The 13,206-nt window shown below is 38.6% G+C and overlaps 1 protein-coding gene across 2 annotated transcripts in view; it reads left to right on the forward strand.

Annotated features, from left to right (window-relative positions):
* GPC6 (glypican 6) overlaps positions 1-13,206 on the forward strand; it is a 1,232,535-nt gene that overhangs the window by 769,557 nt on the left and 449,772 nt on the right. The window lies entirely within an intron of this gene.

Here is a 13,206-nt window from a genome sequence, read left to right on the forward strand (position 1 = left end):
CGAAGTGCTTTTGATTTGAATAAATGGTCATTTGAAAAATCGCTGTGCTAAATGATGTATGTTTATCTTTGGATCATCTCCCTTAAACAGATGGTATCTGTGGAATTGTTGTGACACTTCATTGTTTCTGGTGGTTGATGACTCATTGTAGGGAAATCCCAGTGTACACAATACGTGAAAATAAGACTGTTTGGCGTTCTTTGCTACGGCTAATTGTCAAACAGTATTTCAACAGATGTGACAATTTTACCAAGATGCTGTCAAAATAAGAGCAACCCACTGACAAATCCAATCTGGCTCATGTTCAGCACTATGGTATCATTCGGGTTTGTTTCCAGTATCAGGAGACTTTGTATTAATGTCATCTCTGATAACTTGATCATTTCAGATGGCACATTGTCAATTTTTTCGTCCTTCTGGATGGCTCACTTTGCAGTCACATGTAACACTTCCAGGTTTTTTTCCTTTCAACCTCCCCCAACCCACATAATTACCAAAGGAACAGTGTTTGTAACTGACCTTTTTAGACCTGTTTGGAAATAAAATGAGATCATTCCCCCTTTGGAGGTCATGGGGAAAGATGATCCATTACAGAGGAATTCACTGTGTCTTCAGGAATTTCAAGTTTAGCTGTGAATCTGTTAGACGGATATAACTGTGCATAGTTAAAAAGGTAACTCCCATAACATTCAGAGTCACTGTATCCTTGACCAACATGGAAGGGCTAGCCCTGAGAAAATGAGGTCAGCACACAGTGGTATCATGCATCATTTTGTGTGTCAAAAAACACCCATAAAAGTAGTCTATTATCATCAATGACAACTGGACAAGCACTGATGTTAAAATACTGGGTTCTCACTACAGTGAACTGACATGGCAGATACTCAGACCCACTCACAACAGCCCAGCGCAAAAGCCTTGTGGTGTGTCATCCTCTCCAAGGGCTAATCAGAAACAGAGATGAAAGAAAGGAAGTGATAACAATTGTGCAAAGTAAATCCTATTTTAAAGGGGGTAATGAGGCTCAGGTGTTATTTTGTTTTCACAGCAGTGAAACAACTGCTGTTGTGAACGGTAAAATACCTTAGCTGTATTTTCTCTGAATAACATATTTTTATTTCTGATCAGTCTCCCAGAAATACCCATGAGACAAAGATGTAACTACTAAACTAAAAGGAAAACAATGAAAATTCTATTGTTTCCTCTATTTCTGAAGCAGTATTATACTCATGATGCATTATTCAGCTATTAGAAATAAAAAAAATAGCCTAAAGTTTTCTGCTCTGTTTAGGCTCAAGTAGTTCTCACTCATTTTCATGGGCTTCTACATGGGAATAGAATATATTACAACGTGATGTAGTTCAGAAAATACCTCACACTCAAAACCCTTATCAAAAGAAACAAGTTGTAGTACCGTTTCTGTTATATGGGGAAAAAAAGAAAAAAATAAAAAGAGAGAAACCATTTAAGATATGCATTTATGTGCTTTATAACTAGGTCTTCCCTGGTGTCTCAGGCAGTAAAGTATCTGCCTAAAGTGCAGGAGACCTGGGTTCAATCCCTTGCTTGGGAAGATCCCTTGGAGAGGGGAATGGCTACCCACTCCAGTATTCTTCCCTGGAGAATTCCATGGAAAGAGGAGCTTGCTGTACAGAGGTAGTATATCAGAGTTTTGATTATGAATATATGGGAGAAATGAGTAAGAGAGATCTCTAAAAGACTTCCCTGGTGGCTCAGATGGTAAAGAATCCGCCTGCCGTGTGGGAGACCTGGGTTCGATCCCTGGGTTGGGAAGATCCCCTGGAGAAGGGAAAGGCTACCCCACTCCAGTATTCTGGGCTGGAGAATCCCATGGACAAAGGAGCCTAGCAAGCTACAGTCCATGGGGTCGAAAAGAGTCACACACGACTGAGCTACTCACTCACACACACACACTAAAAGCTGTACTGTGTTCACCATCACCACATACACTTCTAGATTGGAAATGGCTTGTGTTCTGTACAAATATGTTCATGTTTGCTTAAGAAGACTGCAAATGCTGTGTATCTCCTTAAATTTCCCATGCTTGAGCACACAGTAAAAGTTTATTAAATATGTGTGATTCCTGATGCAACAAGGAATCTTGATGCAACTGCTCTCTTCCACCTTCCCCCAAGTGATGGACTATGAAAGATCTTTCTTGTGTTCTATCTACATAGTGCCTATTACTGCACAGAGCTAAGAAGGTTTCTATCTGAGTATAATCAAGTAACACAGAGAAATATTTAAGGAAAGGATTAGAGGAATCATTTACAGCATTAAATCAATTTAATTTTAGATAAATAATGAACATTATAAAGTGCATTCTAAATGCCTTACTCTCTTTGCCAATCAGGACTCATTGTAAGCGGCCAGAACTTAGATACGAGTCCCTCTAACACTAGACACACTTCAACAACCGTTGAAGTGCAACTGTAACTCTTCAACAGCTGTTGACAAACTGACAGAATTAGTTTTTGGAATCTAATAAGTAATCCTCTGGGTAATGACTGAGTAAAATTAACTGTTATTTCTTAAGCTCGTTCTAGAAATACTTGTGAATGTATGGTAAAAATTAAGTATTAGAGGTGCTTATTTTAAGGTAAAATTTGTAAGTGAACTTGTTATTTTTAAGTCCTTTGAACTCAGATCTTTCAAAAGAACTTAACTATAAGCCTGAGGTTTGAGCCCGTGCACTTAGCAAAAGGGCCATTAAAATAGAGGATGTGAAAGAATACCTATTTTCTATGTGTGGGACAGTGAGTGCTCTACACTTTGGAAGTGTAGAGCAAAAAAAGAGAAAATGCTGAGAAATGTAAGAGCTTAATACATTTGTTTTTATTTTAAAGAAAATTAAATGTGAAGATCAAAGTTCTCTTAAATCTTTTAAATTTCTATAGCCTATCCGAAGGCAATTATAATTCTATATAGTTATAATTTAATTAATTCTGTGACAAGCAACTGGCTAACAAAACTAGTTTAAAAATAGTTTTTAATATTTACAAGGAAACTTACTTGCATTTTACTAGCTTTTTCTTTAACTGGATGTGTTTTTTAATGTAAAACAATTTTCAGAAAGTACTGTCTTACTTGTAGCAAAACCTTTTCTGAAAAAGCTTGTGGTTAGTTATGAACAGTCTGAAGTCAAAGACTTAGAGGAAAGGCATGTTTAATCCAATTAAAATGATCATACATTTAAACAAAATTTCAAATCAGAAATCTTTATAGATTTTCTCAGACTGGCTTTAAAATACATGGAAGTGACCTCATCATATCCTATTCTAATGAATAGGGATTATAGACATTTCATAAAAATTCATTTAATATTAAATATATAGATATAAATAAATATATTTATATTATATACATTTATAGACATGAAAAATTACAGTTTAGTGTGTGCTGTACTCTCATGAATTAGTATTTAACTATTTGAAATGATAGGCTGCAGTCCATAGGATCGCTAAGAGTCAGGTACGACTGAGCGACTTCACTTTCACTTTTCACTCTCATGCACTGGAGAAGGAAATGGCAACCCACTCCAGTGTTCTTGCCTGGAGAATCCCAGGGACAGGGGAGCCTGGTGGGCTGCTGTCTATGGGGTCGCACAGAGTCTGACACGACTGAAGCGACTTAGCAGCAGCAGCAGTAGCAGTAACCAGAAGGCTTGGGAAATTATTGATGCTTGAAATTGATATTTGGTTTAATTTCCTCTGTTCCTCAGTATTTCTGGATCCTACAAAGATCTGGGCATCTTTTGTAAACCTCTCATTAGACAAAGTTTGTTCCTTTGTGCTGTTCTTGATACTAGATATTCAGAAGATCCTCAGAAGCATAAAAAATAACCTGGTGCCAACTGAAGTGTTAGTTCCTCAGTTGTGTCCGACTCTGTGCGACCCCATGGACTGTAGCCCATCAAGCTCCTCCGTCCATGGAATTCTCCAGGCAAGAATACTGGAGTGGGTAGCCATTCACTTCTCCAGGGGATCTTCCTGACTCAGGGAACGAACCTGGGTCTCCTGCACTGCAGGTGGAGTCTTTACTATCTGAGTCACCAGTGAAGTCCAAGGAGGTCTAAACTGAGACATAAAAGGCATTTATTTCCTGGATCATATCCCCGAGCTGCAAACCCAGCCTCCTCACCTCTGCACCTCCTGTTCTCTCCTTCTTACTTCTTTTGTTTAAGCTATCCCTGTACCTTCCTGTTACTTTTCTCGGTTTTGCCACTGAAAATCCTCTAGTTGTTAGAGTGAACATATTAATGCCTTTAAGCAATTAACAAACAAAGGACAGTCACATTCAGGATTTCATTTCTCACTGAGTATGATTATTATTTCCATTCTCCCGGGGAAGAAAAGGAGAGAAAAGTTAAGGGACTTACCTAAGATCTACATGGTGAGCTGAACTGCACTTTGGAAGATATTTTGAAAAAAAAAAAAAAAGTGGAAATCTTAAGGGGCCTCTTTTTATGTTTTGATTTTTAATTAAAAAAAATTACCCTGTGTAAAACAGATAGCTAGTGGGAACCTGCTATAAAGCACAACAAGCTCAGCTCTGTGCTCCGTGGTGACCTAGATGAGTGGGATGGGGGTGGATGGGTGGGAGGGAGGTCCAAAAGGGAGGGGATGGATGTATACATATAGCTGATTTATTTCATTGTACCGTGGAAACTAACACAGCATTGTAAAGCAACTATATGCCAATAAAAATCTTTATTGAGATATAATTGACATATACTATTGTGTAAATTTGTGTACAATGTGTTGATTTGACTCATTTATATACTGCAATATGATTACAACCATAGTGTTAACATTTCCATTATGATCTGTAATTACCACTTTTGTGTGTGTGCACGTGTGATAAGGACATTTACAATCTAGTTTCTTAGCAACTTTAAAATAGAAATACAGCATGGGCTATTACTTAGTCATGAGAAAGAAGAAAATCCCACCATTGACTACAATAGGAATGGACCTTGAAGGCATTATGCTAAGTGAGATGTCAGGCAGAGAAAGACAAATGCTATATAATATCACTTATATGTGGAATTGAAAGGTCCTGTTTATATTCATTCTCTTCTTGGTCATTCTCCTGCAGTTTTTGTAGTTGTCCAGTCATTAAGTTGTGTCCAACTCTTTGTGACCCCATGGACTGCAGCACACCAGGCTTCCCTGCTGCTGCTGCTGCTAAGTTGCTTCAGTCGTGTCCGACTCTGTGCGACCCCATGCCCTTCACTAATTCCCAGAGTTTGCTCAAACTCATGTCCATTGAGTTGGTGATGCTGTCTAACTATCTCATCCTCTGCTGCCCCTTTCCCTTTGCCTTCAGAGTATGTATCTAAACTAGGTCTCCAGGAATGAAACCAACTAGTGATTTTTCTCGAGGGCTCTTTTGTAGCCTACATACCCCTGATCCAGGTGCCATGCAGAAAAGTCCTAGTACAGTATCTCAGCTCTGCTTAAGGAATAAGTATGCACAGACACAGCCAAACTTGAGAAATGAAAATTGAAAAATAAGCTTTTATCATTGGAAGTTTTTTGTTTTGTTTTGTTTTCAAAAAAGGCAGAATATGAAGAGCAATAATCAAGAGTTTATCATATGTGAGAAGTGTTTATCCTGCTGTTTTTGAGATGGCCAGCCTCCTCTGGAATGTAGTTATGCTGACTGCAAGCTGACACTTCCTTTTTTTGTCAGGATATTCTTCCAGCTCTGCTAGGACAGCCTTCCATACCCACTGTTGCTGCAGCTGGAAATCTAAAATTAAGTGAGTAATGAGGCACCCAGCAATATGATACTGTGTTCTATCAAGGAACCTCCAGTCACTCACGCTTCACACCTCATTAATTAGGTGCTAATTGCAAGAGCTACTTGAAAGTAGTTTCTGCCTTGCTCTGTGCCCTAACAACCTGATCTTCGTAAGAAACTCCCATCAACATCAAAGCCTCAGAGAAATAGGTCTAATATTTGCAATGTTGAGGTTGCAGATTTTAGCCTCAAAGGAAAGATGTGCAAAAGCTTGAGTTTTCCTAGCTGGGCTAATGTCCTCATTATGCATTCAACTTGCTTTCAAAAGGACAAAATACAACATATCTTTCCTACCAGGACTTGTATTTTGATAGTTGCCTATTAATCAGTTTTTCAGAGTAATAGTCATGTAATTTCAAAAAATAAAAAAGGGATGTTACTCAAAAGCTAATTAGATTTCTCCTAAGACAAGTATTTTTAAAATGTTTTTGCAATTACAGTAATACAGTATTCTACACTTGGGGTCAGTTTCGTGAGGATATTTGACTTTAATACATCAACTGTTTCTGCTGATTTAGTTCAAACAAATTAGTTCACTTCCTTAAAGCTGAAGCACTAACTTTTTGACTTTACATGTCTCAGATACGGCTGAACATATTTATAAAAATTTTCTAAAAGAAAATTAGAATAAGTAATTCACCTGTGAATAAGTTATTGACAAAAATACTAGAGAATAAGAGATTTGAGAAACTAAAATATGAGATGTAAACTTTGCAAATTTCTTTTACTGAGCTAAAATAGTTTATTTTCTATGGAAAACCACAGTCTAAACTCAAATTACCGAAAAAATTTTGAGATATAACTTGTTTGGAATATAGGGCTTAACAGTAAGTCATCTCTTGTTATGTTATGTACCAAATTATTGCATGCTACTAAAAGAGTTCATAACTCATATTTAAAATTTTGTGCTTAGAGCAAAAGGTAGATCTTCTATACTCATGATAAAAATCCACTGAAAACACATTTATTGACCAAAAATCAATATGACCCTCCTGATTTGTCTTTTCCTTTAATGAGAGTATAATTTAGGATAGATGATGGTTACAACCTGGAAAAAAAAAGAAGACATTCAGCTTAGAGTGGCTTCTGTCTTTTCCTAGGAGAGCTTCTGGTGACTCAGTTGGTAAAGAACCTGACTGCAATGCAGGAGACCCAGATTCGATCCCTGGGTCGGGAATATCCTTTGGAGAAGGAAATGGCAATCCACTCTAGTATTCTTTCCTGGAGAATCCTATGGACACAGGACAGAGGGAGCCTGGAAGTAGTCCATGAGGTCCTAAGAGTCTGACACGACTGAATGACTAAATCACACAGGAAAGCTTAGACGTGAACCTGTTGGGACTTTGGTGACAGGCTTATGAAAAAGAAAAGCTGGAAGCAAGAGGGCCAGAGTGAGAAGAACCCATTATACTATGGAGATTCTCTCTCCACTCACCTCGGGGAATGATCACCACCCCCAGTGACTGTGTTCCAAGGTTCTTCATCTTGATTTTGATAGATAAGACGATGCCATGATACAGTAACCCTCACATTGGACAAGAGGAATATCCAGCATCAGGGTACTGACAGGACTGGGGAGCCCAGAGGTTGGATGGCTCTGGTGAGGAGGACAGACCCTTCTCATGAGGCAGAGAAGGCTGATAAAATCAGACGAGGTGTTTGGGCTCCAGCCAAGACTGCAGAACTGGTGTCCCAGCCTACAATGAAGACACAGAGGCCAGGTTCAGTCATACTAATTAGGCAGATGAAGCCCGGCAGGCAGTAAAATGGTAAATCTCCCCCAAGCACACGCTTCCCTCTGAATTGGCAAGATTTATTGCTGCTCACTGTCTAATGACTGAGGGGCTTGCTAGAACTGGTTTATTGGCTTAGGACAGAGCTGGCGGATCGAAGATCTTCAGTGACATCCACTGAGCAAGCCTAAAAAGAAGACTGGGGATTGATAACCTCTGCGTATATGGATTTTTAATTCGGGATTATTTAGTTTCATCCCAAGGAGGCCGTGAAAGTCCCTCGAGAGCTTTTTAAGTAGAAAGGATATTCTGTCAGGAACTCGGGAGAGGAAGTCAATCATTTCTTGAGATGTTTTGCATCCTAATGTTGTGCTTTCAAGTTTTCCACGTATGGCATTCTCCATCACTTTATTTTGAAATGTATAAACTTTCATGAGATAATGTCTCTAAAAGCATAATCCCAGGGTAGAGACTTCCTGTTCTTTCACCTTCTTTTTCTGAAGACACCTGGTAAAAAATATATATAGAGATATAAATTTTTAAAAGACTGTGTCCTACAATTACATGACCGCCTATTTTTGCCTTCCAAATTAGAGAATGCTATTAGAAAACTTCTGAAGAGCCAGGAAAAAAAAATAGGATAATGGGTCCCTTACCCCAATGAGATACAAATTCCAGGTGCTTGGCTGGATTCATTCACCAGCAAAATGGCCCTTCCACAGAAGCCTTGCAAATTTTTATCTCAGTAAAATGACAGATTTCTGTAGGTCATAGAACACTATGTCTCTTTCTCTCTCTCACAGTCACAACTCATTAGAGTTAAATCCACAAATGTCAGGATTCTACTGCACTAATTCCATTAAGATATTTGTTCTGCAAATAGGATAAACTTTTTCTGAGGGACAGCAGGATTAGAATTTTAGCTGGAATAACCATGTGCCTCTTGATGTAGTTAACTGAGCCCCAGAAATTAGCATGGTTTCCATTTACCTATGATTTTCTATAAAAATGAGAATGTATTTTTATTCTGATTTGTTCTGTGGTGAAATAGCAAAGCGTAGCCATTGCAGCATAAAATGCTTAAAACTAATACATATATTTTCTAAGTTTTATGAAAATGGTAATGTCTCTAAAGATTTGAGTGCCTTTCTCATTAATACTCACCTTATTTCAGTTATTTTAAGTCAGTTTCTTCACAAGAGACATATCGCATCAACTTCAGAGAGAACTGTCCCATCCAGAGTTATGTATGAATATTACTGAAAAGGAGGTTGTAGGGTTTTTATCTGGTTCTAGAAGGGATGCATGACCCCAAAAGGAGAAAATGAAGCCCCCAGTCCTCTCTGCTTTTCCTTTCAGGCATGATTAGGGCAGTTCTTCCAACTCCCTTATAATCCTTTTATATGTCTGGGTCAGATACACCACTTGGCTTCAGAGCATCCTGACTTCAGAGTAGTTTTCCTCTAATTGCCTGAACATCATCTTCTCCTTTAGCTCCTTGGCAGCTCCTGGTTTCCCAAGAGAAGTTTAACTTTCCCAAGTGTCTCCTTTTGACAGCCCCTCCCACACCACAATTTCTCAATTTCCACATGGACAGAAGTCAAACAGCAGCACAATGCCTTGAGAATTTGTGAATCCCCAGTTGTTTGTTTCATTAACATTTAGCCTCAGGTCTTTCTTTCTGTGATTAAAAAGTAATACCCATTTATTACCTGCCACGAAGAACCCAAATAGAGAGAAAAGGTCAAAACAGTATAATAACCATTGACCGTTAAGCAGAAATAATGACTTTTAGAAAATATTTTCTTTCATACAGCTATAATATTATGTACACTTAGAATAATGAGTTTATTATATAAAGTTACACATATTGAAGCTAAAAAGGTAGATTATATTTTATGTCTCAAAACTTAATAACCGTTTTAAACAGATTAAAAACTGGCCAGGTGGCAGTGTAAAGGGGTCTATACTTGGTATGAAGTTGGACTGGTTTTACTGGAAAAGATAGCCACCCTCCTGCAGCTAATAAAATGTTCGATGTTTGTTTCTTGAATGCAAGTACATCTTGATTTCTTGATATATACCTTTCTTTTCAAGGGAGGTCTACATCTGAATAGGAGGCATACACAGTTTTCTCTTTAATCCATTTACTTACATTTTTGCAATATCCTATTCTGAATAAGAATTGATTTATTATTGGCCATTTGCTATATTCTAAGCAATTTTGAAGAAGGCTGAGCACCGAAGAATTGATGCTTTTGAACTGTGGTGTTGGAGAAGACTCTTGAGAGTCCCTTGGACTGCAAGGAGATCCAACCAGTCCATCCTAAAAGAGATCAGTCCTGGGTGTTCATTGGAAGGACTGATGCTGAAGATGAAACTCCAATACTTTGGCCACCTCATGCGAACAGTTGACTTACGGGAAAAGACCCTGATGCTGGGAGGGATTGGGGGCAGGAGGAGAAGGGGACGACAGAGGATGAGATGGCTGGATGGCATCACCGACTCAATGGACATGAGTTTGGGTAAACTCCAGGAGTTGGTGATGGACAAGGAGGCCTGGTGTGCTGCTTCATGGGGTCGCAAAGAGTCGGACACGACTGAGCGACTGAACTGAACTGAAGAAATTTTCATGCATTTTTCTCCTTTAGTATCTATTAAGATCCTGTGATGTGGGTACTGCTTTTATCCTCATTTACAGATGAAGGACCTAAGGCTCAGAGAAGTTAAATAAGTTATCCCAGGTTGTAAGGCCAGGAAATGACAGAGTCTGGTAAGCCCAGCTCACTCTAACTTGGAAACCTATACTCTGAACTTTGTTACAAGTGGTTCTTAAAGTCTGCTCCCCAGCACAGCAGCATCAGCATCACCTGGGAATCGGTTAGAAATGCAAATCCTCAAGCTACATCCTGAATCTATTGGATCAGAAATGCTGGGGGTGGAGCCCAGCAATCTGCACAGCCTCCCAGATGGTTGTTATTGTTGAGTTGCTAAGTCATGTCCGACTCTTTTTTGACCCTGTGGAGGTTCTGAAAAAACTGAGGATCAAGCTTTGCAATAGACTGCAACCACATCTTCAAAAGAGCTGATGCTATACATTTTCTTAAATCCATTTTTTAAAAATCATGTTAGAGTCTTGCCAAAATATTGCATTAGTGTTTTATTGCTTATGTGTTCACAATTTTTCTTTGGGGATTTCTTGAGTGTTTTATGCATTAGTTCATAATTGAAGCTTAAGACTAAAGCACCGGGGTTTTCAGTAAGAATGAAGGCTGGGCCATGGTGATTGAGCACAGTTGGCACCTCCAAACTATCCTCACGTTATTCATGAATGATAAGCTGGGTTAGGATTCAGCTGAACAGATGACTCCTCACCCCCAAAAAAAACTGCCGTTACACAAATCAGTCTTACTGATTGTGAATAAGAAAATGAAAATTAGTTTAAAAACAAATCCAGTATGTAGACATATTTTTCAAATTAAGTAGATTCTTTATTGGACATTACAACAACCCCACAATCTTAGTTCTGTTGACCCAATTCAGTTTTTATACCCCAAAGTCTCTTATCTTAGCTTTAGTTTATATGGTTTGGTTTGGTTTCATTTTTGTTTCTTTCCCTTTACTCTGTTGCAGCTACTGATGAAGGAAAAGCCCTTATATTTAGAATGTCATTTACATATTTCTGAAGTCTAAGGCATTTTAATAGCAAATGTATTAGATTTTTAAGAACTTAGATGTGATTGGGTATAATTTAATATAGATATGGCCAGCCGTGGTATCCCTGGGTAGCTGAAATTCAGTTTTTTTTTAATTAGTATTTGAAAGGGAAGACCTCCTCTAGCCATTGTAATCGTATTTTCACTGTATTTTTATTCCTTTCCAGATCTGACAGTCTTAAAATTTAATTACTGTTAGCAAGACCTTTATGGGAAGAATAGAAATATTCTCGTAATAGTGTTAGCATATTAAATGTAATTTTCAGGTAGCCCTCCTAGGATTCCAGAACTCTTCAATAGAGCCAATTTAGCTGCCTTTTTTTCTGTCCTGGCAGTCCACATGCATTCAACTCACAAATGTATCCTTTCCCTGACTCCTCTGATGCTATTAGAACTTCGTTGTCCTAGTATATTAGAGTGTTCATTCATTTGTAATAAGACGGTCAAAACTGATATGAATTTTAATGCTGTTCATATGAATATTATTAAACATGCTGATTATAGTCTTTCTGCGCCTTAATGCAGACTTGGGTTGGTTTGTTGTTCTGTTGTTTGTTTCTTTTTAACCATGCTAATTGTTTACAATTCAAAATAGAAGGGTTTTGAAAAGAAAAATCACAGATTTTCATATAAGAAACATGAAGAAAAAAGGAGACATTTTTGCACAAAAAACAAGGAAATAATAAATCAAGGATTAAAACGAGTGTTTAAAAAATGCAACGCTAATCAGATAATCAGGATGGTGTGATCACTCACCTAGAGCCAGACATCCTGGAATGTGAAGTCAAGTGGGCCTTAGAAAGCATCACTACAAACAAAGCTAGTGGACGTGATGGAATTCCAGTTGAGCTATTTCAAATCCTGAAAGATGATGCTGTGAAAGTGCTGCACTCAATATGCCAGCAAATTTGGAAAACTCAGCAGTGGCCACAGGACTGGAAAAGGTCACTTTTCATTCCAATCCCAAAGAAAGGCAATGCCAAAGAATGCTCAAACTACCGCACAATTGCACTCATCTCACACGCTAGTAAAGTAATGCTCAAAATTCTCCACGCCAGGCTTCAGCAATACGTGAACCGTGAGCTTCCAGATGTTCAAGCTGGTTTTAGAAAAGGCAGAGGAACCAGAGATCAAATTGGCAACATCCACTGGATCATAGAAAAAGCAAGAGAGTTCCAGAAAAACATCTATTTCTGCTTTATTGACTATGCCAAAGCCTTTGACTGTGTGCATCACAATAAACTGGAAAATTCTGAAAGAGATGGGAATACCAGACCACCTGACCTGCCTCTTGAGAAACCTATATGCAGGTCAGGAAGCAACAGTTAGAACTGGGCATGGAACAACAGACTGGTTCCAAATAGGAAAAGGAGTACGTCAAGGCTGTATACTGTCACCCTGCTTATTTAACTGATATGCAGAGTACATCATGAGAAACGCTGGACTGGAAGAAGCACAAGCTGGAATCAAGATTGCCGGGAGAAATATCAATAACCTCAGATATGCAGATGACATCACGCATATGGCAGAAAGTGAAGAGGACCTAAAAAGCCTCTTGATGAAAGGGAAAGAGGAGAGTGAAAAAGTTGGCTTAAAGCTCAGCATCAGAAAACGAAGATCATGGCATCCAGTCCCCTCACTTCATGGGAAATAGATGGGGAAACAGTGAAAACAGTGTCATACTTTATTTTTAGGGGCTCCAATCACTGCAGGTGGTGATTGCAGCCTTTAAATTAAAAGACGCTTACTCCTTGGAAGGCAAGTCATGACCAACCTAGACAGCATATTGAAAAACAGATATTACTTTGCCAACAAAGATCTGTCTCGTCAAGGCTATGGTTTTTCCAGTGGTCATGTATGGATGTGAGAGTTGAACTGTGAAGAAAGCTGAGTGCTGAAGAATTGATGCTTTTGAACTGTGGTGTTGGAGA

This window comes from Bos indicus x Bos taurus, chromosome 12, assembly GCF_003369695.1.
Source record: "Bos indicus x Bos taurus breed Angus x Brahman F1 hybrid chromosome 12, Bos_hybrid_MaternalHap_v2.0, whole genome shotgun sequence".
In the NCBI taxonomy this organism is placed as follows: Eukaryota; Metazoa; Chordata; class Mammalia; order Artiodactyla; family Bovidae; genus Bos; species Bos indicus x Bos taurus.